The sequence below is a fragment of the Stigmatopora argus genome, chromosome 11 (assembly GCF_051989625.1).
Source record: "Stigmatopora argus isolate UIUO_Sarg chromosome 11, RoL_Sarg_1.0, whole genome shotgun sequence".
In the NCBI taxonomy this organism is placed as follows: Eukaryota; Metazoa; Chordata; class Actinopteri; order Syngnathiformes; family Syngnathidae; genus Stigmatopora; species Stigmatopora argus.
Genome location: NC_135397.1, coordinates 2,759,529 through 2,773,528, shown reverse-complemented (window position 1 = coordinate 2,773,528; position 14,000 = coordinate 2,759,529). Strand labels below are relative to the sequence as shown.

General features: G+C 39.5%; 2 protein-coding genes across 6 annotated transcripts in view; both read left to right on the top strand.

The window, feature by feature from the left end:
* LOC144084982 (RNA-binding protein 45-like) overlaps positions 1 to 5,570 on the top strand; it is a 47,054-nt gene extending 41,484 nt beyond the window's left edge. The window contains exons 10-11 of the transcript XR_013303969.1: positions 4,798 to 4,951; positions 5,498 to 5,570. The gene's annotated coding sequence lies outside the window, so the exon portion shown is untranslated. The remainder of the gene's footprint in view (positions 1 to 4,797; positions 4,952 to 5,497) is intronic.
* A 7,760-nt stretch (positions 5,571 to 13,330) lies between these two features.
* The window catches only part of nckap1 (NCK-associated protein 1), a 48,953-nt gene continuing 48,283 nt past the window's right edge, over positions 13,331 to 14,000 (top strand). For all 5 annotated transcript variants that reach the window (XM_077613880.1, XM_077613879.1, XM_077613877.1 and 2 more), the window contains exon 1: positions 13,331 to 13,465. The gene's annotated coding sequence lies outside the window, so the exon portion shown is untranslated. The remainder of the gene's footprint in view (positions 13,466 to 14,000) is intronic.

The window sequence follows — 14,000 nt, the reverse complement described above, 5'->3', positions numbered from 1 at the left end:
TCGTAAACGGAACAAACAAATTTAAATTAACTTGGATTAATATATACAGACACTCAAACATACGTTTAATGTAACTTTACACAAAACTGAATTCTAATTTTGTTGTAATCTTTTTTTACCTTCGTTCTGGCCGGGTTAGCGGTTTGCCACGCATCCACCCTCACGTTCGCTATCGATGGACTGTTTGCTGTTGCATTGCCTTCAAAATATTCCCAAAATGATGCACACAAATGTCCTCACAATAGGATAACGCACGACCACTTGCCAACGAGAAATAGTCTTTAAAAAACGATCGCAGGAGCTTTCCTAAGAAAGAATAACAGGAAATGACATTGCTGAGCTTCCCACGTAGTGATTGTGGGTAATGAAGTTTTAATCTGAGAAAGGTTGCCATTGCCTATGGTTTTGTGTGCAGGAGTATACTTCATTACCCAGAAAGCCCTCTTTTTGCATGCGCGTTGTGCGTTTCCTGGTCGTATGAGAAACTCGTCTGAATTAATTAGTTCCGTGCTCGTAAATATTGTTATACACGAAAGATATGCAAAAAAGACCCGGCTTGGTCGCAGCACGAAATTTTGACCGCATAACGGGCGAATTATTCGATCGAAATTTCCCCCGTAAGACGAGCATTTTGTATGACGAGCGGTCGTATGACGAGGTACCACTGTATATATATATATATATATATATATATATATATATATATATATATATATATATATATATATATATATATATATATATATATATATATATATATATATATATATATATGTATATTTTTTACATAAACTGCTACTAGAACTCACATACATATATTTTATATATATATATATATATGGTGTAAGAGTGTACGTGTGTGAGTGTGCTAGATTATTAGCAGTGAAGCTTTATCAACCTTCTAAATGCGTATGAGTGTGTGGACGCGCTCAAGTGTCAGCTTTAGCGGCGTCCAGCTTAATTCCAGCGCCGAGCAGTCTGCACCGCCGAGATAGTGACACACACTCGCAAATAATCATCAGAACAACAATAAAGTACACTATATCCACTAATAATAATCATAAAAATAGAAAAGTGGCAGGCAGGGCTTCATATCGCTTACAAAAGCCAAGCCCAAACAGGCAGACGTGACAAACAAGAACAAACTTTTAAATACTTTACTTTTCCAAAGTGTGTGTCTTTTGTGTGTATATGTGTGTTACACAGCAGAGCCTGATAACACACTGTACAAATATCATATTTTATAATAATGATGGAAGAAGGCGGCGCGGTGGAGTAGTGGGTAGCACAGCTGCCTCACAGTTTTGAGATCGAGGGTTCAATGCCGGGTGGGTTTTGACCTTCCTGTGGGAGTTTGTATGTTCCCTACACGCCTGCGTGGGTTTTCTCCGGGTACTCCGCTTTCCTAAAAACTACCACCCTAAGATGATTGACCTCTCTAAATTAAAACGTGTATTGCCGACTAACTAATACTTAAAATACATTTTAAAACACGATCATTTTTTATAGCGGATTCCGCTCGTCTATCCAACTTGCAAAAAAAAATACATGTGGAAGCTGCATTTTTTTATTTATTCTAAAAATAGGCCTTATAGAAAAATGTCCGGACCCCCGCGGCCCATCACAAAAGCTTCCATAAGTCGACAAAATCCATCACGCGGTGCGCAAGTGTCAAGTTGAGCCTTCTATGCGCACCTGTTGCGCGGTAGACAAAAGATTGAGCGCGCTGGGAAGGAAAGACGCGTGTACGCGGAGGTGGAAAGGCAAAAAACCCACCCACCCACTCACCTGCTTGTGGTGGTGGTCGTAGGAGTTGATGTGGTTGTCAAACTGCTGGTGCCGCACGTATTGTTTGTCGCACAGCTCGCAATACAGACCGGAGGCGCCCTCGTCCTGCACACGGGGTTCACACACACACACAAACACACATGGAAAGTCACTCATTTTTTGCCGGCGTGAAAAAGTCACGTTGCAATGACTGTGACTCACATTGTCGAATTTGGACGGAAAAATCAAAATAGCACGAGGCTGAGAGGCAGACGACAATGAATGCGGAATGAAAGAAATACTTGATAAAGGTGGGAAAATGGCTCTAATTCAATGTTTATTTGACAGTCAAATTTTGTCTTGATGTTGTCAGCTACGTGATGGATGAAAAAAAAATAGACAGTTTGTCTTTTGTCTTCTTGCAGCGGCAGCTGAGTTGCAAGAAAAAAAAGTTCAAACCCACACAGCAGCGACTTGTGTTCATTTTTACCTTTAAAAAGATGCATTTATTACCAGTGGGAGAAATCGACCTCAAAGCATTTTGCATACCTTTCCATAAAGGATTGCTTTATTAATATTCATCCATTTTGACTTCAACTTCAATCTGGAAATGAATGGAAATGAAATGAATGGAACATTTTAGTTATGATGACGAAAAATATCGCCGTCAGGCTTCCGAAGTCGCCAAAATGTCCTGTTGTGTGACCATTTGCTCCATCTGCCCATTGTTTTTGTCATGTGGGGGTGAATAATCATAACTAGCTATTACCTATTTGTGCAGGCACCGACATAAAAAAAAACATATACAGTGGTACCTCAACATACGATCGTAATCCGTTCCGAGACTGAGATCGTATGTCGAGCTTTTTGTAACTCGAGCGAACGTTTCCCATTGAAATGAATTGAAAACAAATTAATTTTGTACTGTACATGAAAATGCCATTTCATTTATGATGTTTAGTGCTTGGATGAAGTAGAATGTGTGCATGATTTTTGTACTTTTCTGTCTCATCGCCCTGTTTTGTCCAATGATTGCATGATATTTGCATTTCTTGACAAATTCTGTGACTCTTGCGAGAAATGCAATGTCAAACCAAAATAAAAATAAACATACGTTATATTTAAAAAGGCGTTCCTGCTGTGAATACGCCCTCAGATTGATAGTATACGCCTGGTAAACATACACCACCCACCCCTCCACCCTTTAAAATATGCTAACACCAAATCAATATTATCACACTTGAGCTTTTCATTTGTGCGAGTTTGAGCGATGGCGTCTCGATGGCTTCCTCTTGTTAATGGACCCTTTAATCGCAATTATTGATCCACCATCGGAGTTTCAGAGTAAAAGCAGACAGGCGCGGCGACCGATTATATTTCAATCCCATTGACGGGGGGAGGAAACCTTCGCCGTCGGCCCAAAATGGATTGGACGCGGATGGTCGTCACCGGCAACCAAAAAAAAAAGTCCAAAGTCCCTTCGAGATAAAGTCCAAAGTAGCCCACGTATCATTAGGCGAGCCGGCGTGGTAATTCCATTAACTTCCGACTTATGTGGCATTATTCCATTAGATAAAGCAACATTAAGTCAGGACTTATGTGGCCTTATTCTATTAGAAGGAAAAGCGGCCCATTTGCATGATTCCGTCACAGGCAGCAGCTCCGAGCATTATGTCGTTCAAATGGCCGCTCATTTCGGCCGCATTAGCCGCTCGCCAGGACTTTTCGGCGTCCGTTAAAGTCCTCGTTTTCAATTACAACGCACTTGGGCATCCACTGTATGGATTTGTTTTGTTTGCCCACAAGTAGATTGGATTAAAGAATGGATGGACATTAAATAAAAACATTTTTTTTTTCAAAAACGTTTTTATAATCCATTGGAACACAGATTTTTTTTAGTATAATATTTAACAGGGTTTTGCCCACAAGGTTTTTTTTGTTACTAAGATGATTTTTTAAAATATTTTTAAAATAGCTGGTAGTTTGCAATAATCTGCCATGAGAGCATTAAGTTAATTTTTACATATAATTTGCCTCAAATGATGGCGCAAAAACTCATTAATAACATACCTGTCAACCTCTGCCGATAACTGCCCTTATAAATGATTATGATTCCCCTTACAAACCCCCCCAAAACCTTACAAACACCGTACGACGGTGTTTGTAAGGTTTTGGGGGGGTTTGTAAGGGGAATCATAATCATTTATAAGGGCAGTTATCGGCAGAGGTTGACAGGTATGTTATTAATGAGTTTTGGGGGGTGGAATGCAAGATAAGCAAATTAGTAAAGATATCCTAGATTTTAGAAATGTTTCATATTCCTCGTTTTTGCATTTTTTTTACCCTGGTCACGTCATAGAAAAAGTACGTATATGTAGAATATGTAGAAGAGGTCGCCATAACGTTTACTTGATATAACTTGTTTTCTACCAGCATGCAAAGAGCAAATGTCTGTGTTAGATTTTTTTTTTGTGGAATGTTAACGAGGTAATTGGGTGTGTGAATATTCATTGTGACGTGACACCAATTTCAGTGAGTGTCAGAATGGTATTTAATCACTGTGACAACAGACTTTCTGGAACAAAAGAAAACCTCTTTTAATTTAATGCCAAACTGTAACTGACCTCAAATTGCAAAATTAACTTTGGAGGAATCTTACAATATTTATGACAAGTAAAGAAAAAGAAAAAAAAGTTGACGGGGTCCAAAACAAAACAAGCCGCTTAATACAAATAGCAACAAGTGCATTCAAAAACAAGCCAAAAAGACTTCTAGCAAGCAATAACATGCAGAAATGGGCACGACATTTGAACTTGGCAAGGCATTATCCTAGAAATCTTCTTTTGGATCTCCAGTGTTAAACACCGTGCTGACGAGATTGGATGCAGGTGTGAGGGGGGTGGGGAATTAAACTCACCACGCACCCCCGCATACCTGGCTTCTCTAATGCAAAACACAACCACACCAGTGGCAGAATGTGACAACAGCGTGTGTCATTCTGTTTTTGTGTTTTCATTTTTTTTTTTACAGTTTGGCTCACGCGGACTGCAATATACAGCATGAAAAACATCAAGATTGGAGGGTTTCGTATATCACGGCCAATCACTGGAATTCCCACGCTATTTTTTTCAATCCACGCCCAGGATAAGATAAGCAAACTACACTGTGGTGTTTTCCAGCTCTGGTAAGTCAAAGTGTCACTAAAGCAGTGTTTGCCAGAGTGAAAAATGAATATGAATATAAGAAGATTAAAATTGGACTATTGCAAGGTTAAAATCAAAATATGAAATTATAGATTATACTATTGTGAAAGTCATTTTGTTGCTTTTTTTCCTCTAACATGGACCAAAAGTTGTTTGGTTTCATTGGGCATCAACTTTTGGTGACGTAAAGTCTGTGTGAGGACTTTTTTTTGCGTAATATTAGGAGATTTATGTCATATTTGGAGAAAAGTCATAAAATTATACGATTAAAAATATTTTTTTTCTTATTTTTTGCATCACTTGGACTGGAATTCGGACTAAATACTTCTTTTACAAGATTTTTACAAAATAAAAGCATTTATTGAATTGAATTGAATGCTTTTATTGTCATTATACAGGCATAATGAGATTTAATTTCATTCTGTATGTACATTATGAAGGAGCTATGTTTGACACCACTGGTTTAAAGTGAGGTTTTTTTTTTTAACGTTTCTAATCAGTGCTCTTGACTTTTGTTTTGTGTCCAGTTGTCACCACGGCAACCAAACGAGAGCTTCAGCGTGGATTTAAGTTGACGAACGTCTCACGGGGAACTTTAATGTAAGTCAAACTTTATCATTCTTGTGATTTAATGAGTATGCTTGGCTGTGTCATGGGAGAAAAAGTGTATTTAATAATTCATTTGGAGTTTTTTTCTGGAACAATCTCGATCCAAAGTGAGCTGAAATCTGACTCCTCACAACATTCCCCTCAACGTGTGATGCCTCAACCTCATCTAATAACTCGCTGGTGTTTTGTTTTGGACTTTGATGCCCGTGTTAGGGATTAGCTCTCTCTCGGCTCTCCTGTTCGTGCCAGAAAATAAAAAAAACGGGGAAGAGGATGAATGAGTACACATGTTTTTTAGCCAATTAGCCGCTTTTGGAGCGAAAGGCGGCTGACGACCAAAGTTCCTGACAACTTTGTTAGCTCCAAAATGACGTTATTAGAGAAACCTCTACACAGCGATCCGCCGTTTCATGATTTTCAAACTCAACCGCAATCGCTGACTATCTACAACACAGGTGTCAAAGTGGCGGCCTGGGGGCCAAATCTGGCCCGCCGCATCATTTTGTGTGGCCCGGGAAAGTAAATGATGAGTGCCGACTTTCTCATTAGGATCAAATTAAAATGAAGAGTATAGATGTATATTCAATTTACTGATTTTCCCCCTTTTAAATCAATAATTGTCATTTTTTAATCATTTTTTTCTGTCTTTTTAGTTCAAAAATCATTTTGTAAAATCTAAAAATATATTTAAAAAAAAAGCTAAAATAAACATTGTTTTAGGTCTATAAAAAACTGTATTCAGGGCTTTTAATCCATTTATTAAAAAAAATCTAAATATTATATCTAAAATGGTCAGGTCCACATGAAATCGACATTTACTTTTGTTCAAATCACTATTTCACCCTTTTGGTGCCTTCCAAGCTCAATTTCATATGCAAAAATGATCTCAGAAATGAAGTAAATATAAAATAATATATTGACCAAGCGTTTAATTGCGTATTGACGGTGGATGCAAACTTAACTATTCACACCGACGATGACATAAATAGTCCATGCAAAGTTGCAGTTTTAGGAACATATTTGTTGGACATGATGCAATTTAGGCAAATTTACTTCAAGTTCAGCTGTAAAATTTCTTCAATGACAACAAAACCCAGCATCCCTGGAAAATTCATTCGTCCAGCTACCATTTCACCACACTTTGATTGGCTATCGCAATGGCGTATTGCAAACGTGGAGCTGTATGTTGACGGAAAAGCATCAGTTTTGCCTTGTGACGTAAAAGGAAAAAACAAAAACAAACTCTAAACGTCACACGGGCGTCCAGTAGCAAGAATGAGTCAACCTTGGCGAGCGAGCATATGGCCAGCAAAGCTGTTCTCGTTCCCGCCATCCGCCCGGTCACGGAAAACGCCGACTGCGCACCCCTCGGCAAACACGCCAGCCAAAAACGAGCCGCCGCGCAAGACGCTAATGCGGCAAAAAAAGAGAATATTCGTTCATGTTAATTTAGAGTTCGCAATTCCATTATTAGGCGCCCGGTTCGGTTGGATTGGACGTCCATCGCCGTCCACGGCAGCCGGGAAGTGAACACATTGCAATGCATTTAAACCAGCTTCAATGCGTTTAGACCAGTTTCAATGCGTTTAGACCAGCTTCAATGCGTTTAGACCAGCTTCAATGCGTTTAGACCAGCTTCAATGCGTTTAGACCAGCTTCAATGCCTTTAATCCAGTTTCAATGCGTTTAAACCAGTTTCAATGCGTTTAAACCAGTTTCGCTGCGTTTCAGTGTGGCGTGTGCACACCCGATGGAAACCTGAAGCGCCCTTGTGAAAAAAGTCGCACACCCTCATAAATTCACACGGGCCGACGTTTGCGAGAAGTGGCTTAACGGCAAGCATTTCACGGCTCATTTGTGTGCGAGCGCGTACGAATGGGAGGAACACGGAGGCGACAAAGAGATAAAAAACTAATGATGGAGACGAGACGAGACGAGAGGAGAGGAAGTGGAAGTTAAAAAAAAAGACGAGAAGAGAATAGAAGAGCGAGTAATGTTGCGCGAAAAGCATCCTTGCCATTGTCTCACACCCCTGACCCACCGCGTCTCACGTCGTTAGTCATTTTAATGCAAGCCAAGCAGCTGGAAATCCTCCACAGCGCCATCTAGTAGTTAAAATAAGTCCCAAAGCAACAGAAAGTGCTTCCAGGTACCCTTTTAATTCAACATACTATATCGTCCCTCTAAATCAATATTTAAGGTGACCGGTACTTTGAAATCTACTTTTAAGGTGGCAATGTCTGTTTGGAGAGACTTTTATCGATAAAAAACTGAATATTCTGGGCTTTTAATCCAGTTCTTTTAATCAATTTATTAAAAAATATATCTAAATATGTCTAAAATGGTCCGGCCTACGTGAAGTTGCCATTAAAGTTGACATTAAAGCGGCCCGCGAACCAAGCCGAGTCTGACACCCTTGGCCTACAATGTAGGCCCTACAGATGAACTTTTAGGAAATAATTCAGCTACTGCTTCTTTAAACTGACATTAAAACTAATGGTGCACATATGCAGTTCTTTGAAATGACTTTTGAAGGCAACATACAAATACTGTCTCTTTAAAAAATCTATTCTAATTTGCACAAATAATGTCCCTTTATATAAAATGTTGCAGCCAAAACAAAGCACACTGTCCCTTTTAAATAATTTCTCATAGAAGCATCCAGCTCAAGGGTGTCAAACTCGGGTTGGTTCGCATTTCATGTGGGCCGGATATCTAGATTTTTTTTTAATTTTTCTAAATTGGATTAAAAGAACTGGATCAAAAGCCCTAAATAGTCCGTTTTTTTTATAGATCTAAAACAATGTTTATTTGAGCTTTTTTTTCTTAGTAATGGAAATGTCTTTTAATCATGTTTTTTATAAGTGGAAAACGGAAAATATTTGTATATTTATTTTTAGATTTTACCATATGCTTTTTGAACTTAGAAAAAAATGGATGCAAAAATTGCAGTGATTAATTTTAAAAAAAAATCAGGAAATGTAATGTACATCTATAATCATTTGAATTTGATCTTAAAACAGAAAATCAGCACTCATGATTTACTTTCTCGGGCCGCACAAAATGATGCAGCGGGCCAGATTTGGCCCCCGGGCCGCCACTTTGACACCTGTGCTGTAAAAAGAAAACTTTCTGCAACTCCTGTATGTTACAAGTGCAATTAGTGAAGTCAAGTGCTTCTCACAGCACAACCCCCGCTGGTTCAAGTTTGCCAGTGCTGGATTACTTTAGCCAAAAGCTGCCCCCACCCTCCACCCACAGCGACCCAACCCCCGTTGGTTCAACTTTGTCAGCTATGTCTTTTTTGAATGGCTCGGAAAACACAAGGCAGCCAGTTCAATACTTTTTTTTTGTTGTTGACCTATTTCAAACACGGGCCATCAAAGCGTAAACTTTTGACCATTGATGAGCGAGCGAGTGCCTGGAAGAAATTGAAGCATTGGACATATGAAGGAAGACATAACATCCCATAAGACTAGGCATTTATTTAACAGGGCTGGGTAGACTAAAATAAGGGCCAAAGTGAGTGCTTTGGTTTCAACCTGGACAGAGCAAAGCTTTCCACAATAGTAGTGTCCTGCAAGTGCAATCAGTGCATTGCCGTCAGGTGCTTCTCTTGCCCAACCCCCGCTGCTTCAACGATGTCAGTCAGCTCGGTCGGTGCTTGACGGCTTGAACGAAAAGCTGCTCCCTCCCAAAGCACAGTGACCCAACCCCCGTTGATTCAACTTTGTCATTTCTGTCTGTGCTGGATGGCCCTGAGTGCGGGGTGCTTTGGTTTCAACCTCTAAAGCAGGTTGTCGGGAACCTTTTTGAAAGAGAGAGCCATAAACAATTCCTATTTTCAAATATTATTCTTTGAGAGCCATAATCACAATTTAAAAGTCAAAACACATGAAAATGTGCAATTTTTTTTGTCATTTTACAACTTTTAGAGTAGAAAAAGTCTCTTCATTCTTTTGACAACATTGTTAAGCTGTTGCTAATCAATGAATGTCAATGAGTTCAATGAGTATCAATGAGAGAATGAATGCAGAAGACTAAAAATCAATGCCACAGTGCCGACGTGACGTTCCTATTGGTGCGTTCGGGACTCTTTTCTCTCACCACCGGTTTCCATATTTTAGCTCAGAGCCATATGCACCCATCAAAAGAGCCACATGTGGCTCCCGAGCCATAGGTTCCCTACCCCTGCTCTAAAGCAAGGGTGTCAGACTCTGGTTGGTTCGCGGGCCGCTTTAATGCCAACTTGATTTCACGTGGGCCAAACCATTTCAGATATCATTTTTTTAATAAATTGATTAAAAGAACTGGATTAAATGCCCTGAATATTCAGTTTTTATAGATCTAAAACAATGTTTATTTTAGCTTTTTTTAAATATATTTTTAGATTTTACAAATTGATTTTTGAACTAAAAACAGAAAAAATGATTAAAAAAATAGCAATTATCGATTTAAAAGGGGAAAAATCAGGAAATTTAATATACATCTATACTCTTCATTTTAATTTGATCCTAAAACTCAAAGTCGGCACTCATGATTTACTTTCCCGGGCCACACAAAATGATGCGGTGGGCCAGATTGTTCCCCCGGGCCACCACTTTGACACCTGTGATCCAGCTAATATCCCATAAAAACCTTTTAAAGTCACAATCTAGTAACACTTTTCACTCCACTTTTAAGCCTTTACACAATTTCAATCACTTTAAATGACCATAAAAAGTCATTAGTTCCCCTTTAAACCCCATTTAAGGGATTATTCAGTTAATGTTCTGTCTGATATATTTCTTTTGAAAGATGTTTTTCACCACGATGAAGTATGTCAAACATTTAAAGAGCTTACCTCCCCCCCAATCTTTTTCATTATTTATTTTGTTTATTGCGTTTTTTTATTTGATCAACATTTGAAGGGCCCTTTTAATGAGAAGCAGCGCTGAAAAAAAGATGAAGCGACAAGGCCATATTGACATGAATATTGCATCAGCGTCCCGAGTGGACTGCGTGCGTCTGCACAATCTGGTTCATTGAATTCACATTGTCTTACGTGAACGTCACGACTATACCTCTTTGATGAATCCGTATATCAATGAATGAAATCATACAACTCAAGTCATCAATGATTGACAGCTGTCACACACATCAACGCCAATCCTCCGTTTGGAAACGTGCGTGTGTCGTTTGTTTGCGAAGCCAGATGGGTTGACAAATAGAGATTTCAGTATGACAGCCCTCTCTAATCGACGCACGCACAAACATTTGAATATCGCTATGAATTTCCAGTTTATGATCTGTGTCGCAATACTTTTTCTGTTATTGATTTTTTGCTATTTAAGCGTATACAGTGGTACCTCGAGATACGAGCTTAATCCGTTCCGGAACTGAGCTCGTATGACGAGATTCTTGTAACTCGAGCGGACGTTTTCCATTGAAATGAATGGAAAACAAATTAATTCGTTCCAGCCCTCTGAAAAAACACCAAAAACAGGATATTGGATTGGAAAAAATGTTTTATTTCTTCTAATTTGCCATCTATTAACAAAGTAACACATAACTAGTGGTTTAATAGTAATAAAATGTGTTTAATCTAACTAAAATTGGGCAGATTTCGCCGACGGGAGACAGAGACGTTTGGGCTCGTGGGGGGGTCATGACAACGCACTCGTAAGTGGAACAAACAAATTTAAATTAACTTGGATTAATATACACGGACACTCAAACATACGTTTAATGTAACTTTACACAAAACTGACTTCTAATTTTGTTGTAATCTTTTGTTACCTTCGTTTTCCAGGTTGGCGGTTTGCCACGCCTCCACCCTCACGTTCGCTATCGATGGACTGTTGGCTGTTGTATTGCCTTCAAAATATTCCCAAAATGATGCACACAAATGTCCTCACAATAGGATAACGCACGACCACTTGCCAACGAGAAATAGTCTTTAAAGAACGATCGCGGGAGCTTCTTTCCTTAGAAAGAATAACAGGAAATACAATAGTTGAGCTTACGCACGTATTGATTGTGGGTAATGAAGTTTTATTCTGAGAAAGGTTGCCATTGCCTATGGGTGTTGTGTGCACGAGTGTACTTCATTACCCAGAAAGCCCTCTTTTTGCATGCGCGTTGCGCGTTTCCTGGTCTTAGGAGAAACTCGTCTGAATTAATCGTTCCGTGCTCGTAAATATTGTTATACACGAAAGATATGCAAAAAAGACCTGGCTTGGTCGCATCACGAAATTTTGATCGCATGACGGGCGAATTATTCGATCCAAATTTCCGCCGTAAGACGAGAATTTTGTATGACGAGCGGTCGTATGACGAGGTACCACTGTATATGCCACTACCAAAAATACTTTTGGATGACTTTATCATATGTGTAAAGTTACTTTTGGACTGATCCATAATGCATCGAGGTCATCTTTATGTTTTAGCATTAAATATTTCATGCTAACATCAACCACGGAATGTTGGAAATTCTGAAGTCGTAGCAAAAATGGGCTTTTTCAACCACAAAATTCAAAAAGCTCCTCTAGGAAAGTCTTGAAATGTTAAAATGTGAACTGAATCGAGCTTTCAATTCAACCCGTGATATTTAACAAGTTGAAATGTGACAAATATGACACTAAAATTGGAATTTTCAACACGTGCATTTTATCATTTTTTTTATTTTTTTGCCGCTGTCATTATTTAGTCACCATGGCGTTATCGTGTACTTACCGTTTCACCATTTTCCTCGCCGTCGTCATGTTGACACTCTGTTTTTATTCCTTCCAATTCCCCATGTAGGCTTTTTCACTGCAGTTTTTTTTAATTGCAAGACTATTTAGCAGTGCTATTTTCTCACTCTGGCTTAATTGCTAATTGTTATCCTCACTTTGCTGGCTGTCATTTTCCTCTATGTCTTCTCACTTGGGCTCTTATTTGTAGCACGGCACATCACATCATGTTGTGCTCCTCCGCGTGTGGCCACATTTAATAGACTGACTTTTGCTCAAACCCGAAACTCCCCGGTGGGATTCCGCGGGCCACATTTGCTACTTGGACCTCAACACACACACACACACACAAAGTGGGTCCACCGCGAGGGCGGACGTGGCAATCAAGCGTCAACCGGCTATCACAGCCTGACACACATTAATGGATTTAGCTGGGATTAGCCCTCACACACAAACACTGAAGATTCACACAAACACACACACACACAAATGCACACGAACATGGTGTCGCTCGAAAACACACTCTTGCAGTCGGCCTTTCTCATTATTATGCATAGTGGCAGTGCTCGCATTGATTTTTTTTTTGTTACTCGGTCTTAAACATAGCCCACGCAACCGTGTGTGTGTGTGTGAGGGGGTGCATTTGTGTATGTGTGTGTGTGTGTGTGTGTGTGTGTGTGTGTGTGTGTGTGTGTGTGTGTGTGGTCATCTTGGCAAAGCCTCTCCAGGCTGAGTGAGGATTACAGCTCCGATATTTTTCACATTTTCTCTCTCTTCTTGCCTTCTCTTTTAGTGAAATCTTTCCTCTCTCTCTCTTTCTCTCTTTCTCTCTCTCTCTCTCTCGTTCCCCTTTATCGCCTCTCACTCCATCAATCTGGAAATAGACCACAGGACCACCAGGATGGCGTCCAATGGCCCTGAGGTCACAGTGATGGAGCGCAAGAATAAAAAAAAAACCTCCCTTGAAGTTTCCCACAACTTGGGCGTCACGCCTAAGATGACTTGAGCTTTTACACTATTTTTTTTTCTTCCCCAGACCAAAAACTGGCATAAAAATGGACAGCCTGCTATTGGAGGAATTCAACTCGACACTGCTGCTATTGACATCCAACCCATTCCACTGCAAACTTCTATTTGATTCTAAGAAATGGCTGATGACAGATCTTGAAGAAGGTAAATCCAGCACCAACTGTTTGGTTTTATTGACCTCTTTTTTTTTTTTACGGTGGTAAACATCATTAACATGGCCTCCTTGGATGGAGGCCAAGCTAGATTACTATGCAGTCATTAGGCCGACCTGATAAACAAAACAGCAAACTGACTTGAGAGTAATCACAGCTTCGCTATTCATTGGCACTCGTGCGCAATCTAACGAGAGACGCGTCGAAATTTCTGCTATAATTACCCAAAATGGGCTTCTGGGCTGTTTATTTGCTCAACTCCAGATGTGGGAGGCATCCATTTACACAACAGAATTATGGCAGAACAGTTGTTGAGAGTTTGAAACCATTATTATGTTGAATAATTAGCAGGGCTTGTCATAAAGAAGCACTTGTCATTTTTTTAGGGTTTAACAAGTTCAATGTATTACTTTTTAGACTACTCAGAATATCATTTAATGCCAATTCTTGCGTAAAATCCATACCTGCAAGTTTCTACCACTAAATGGTGTATTTATTTATTTTTTGCGATAAATCAATACCTCATA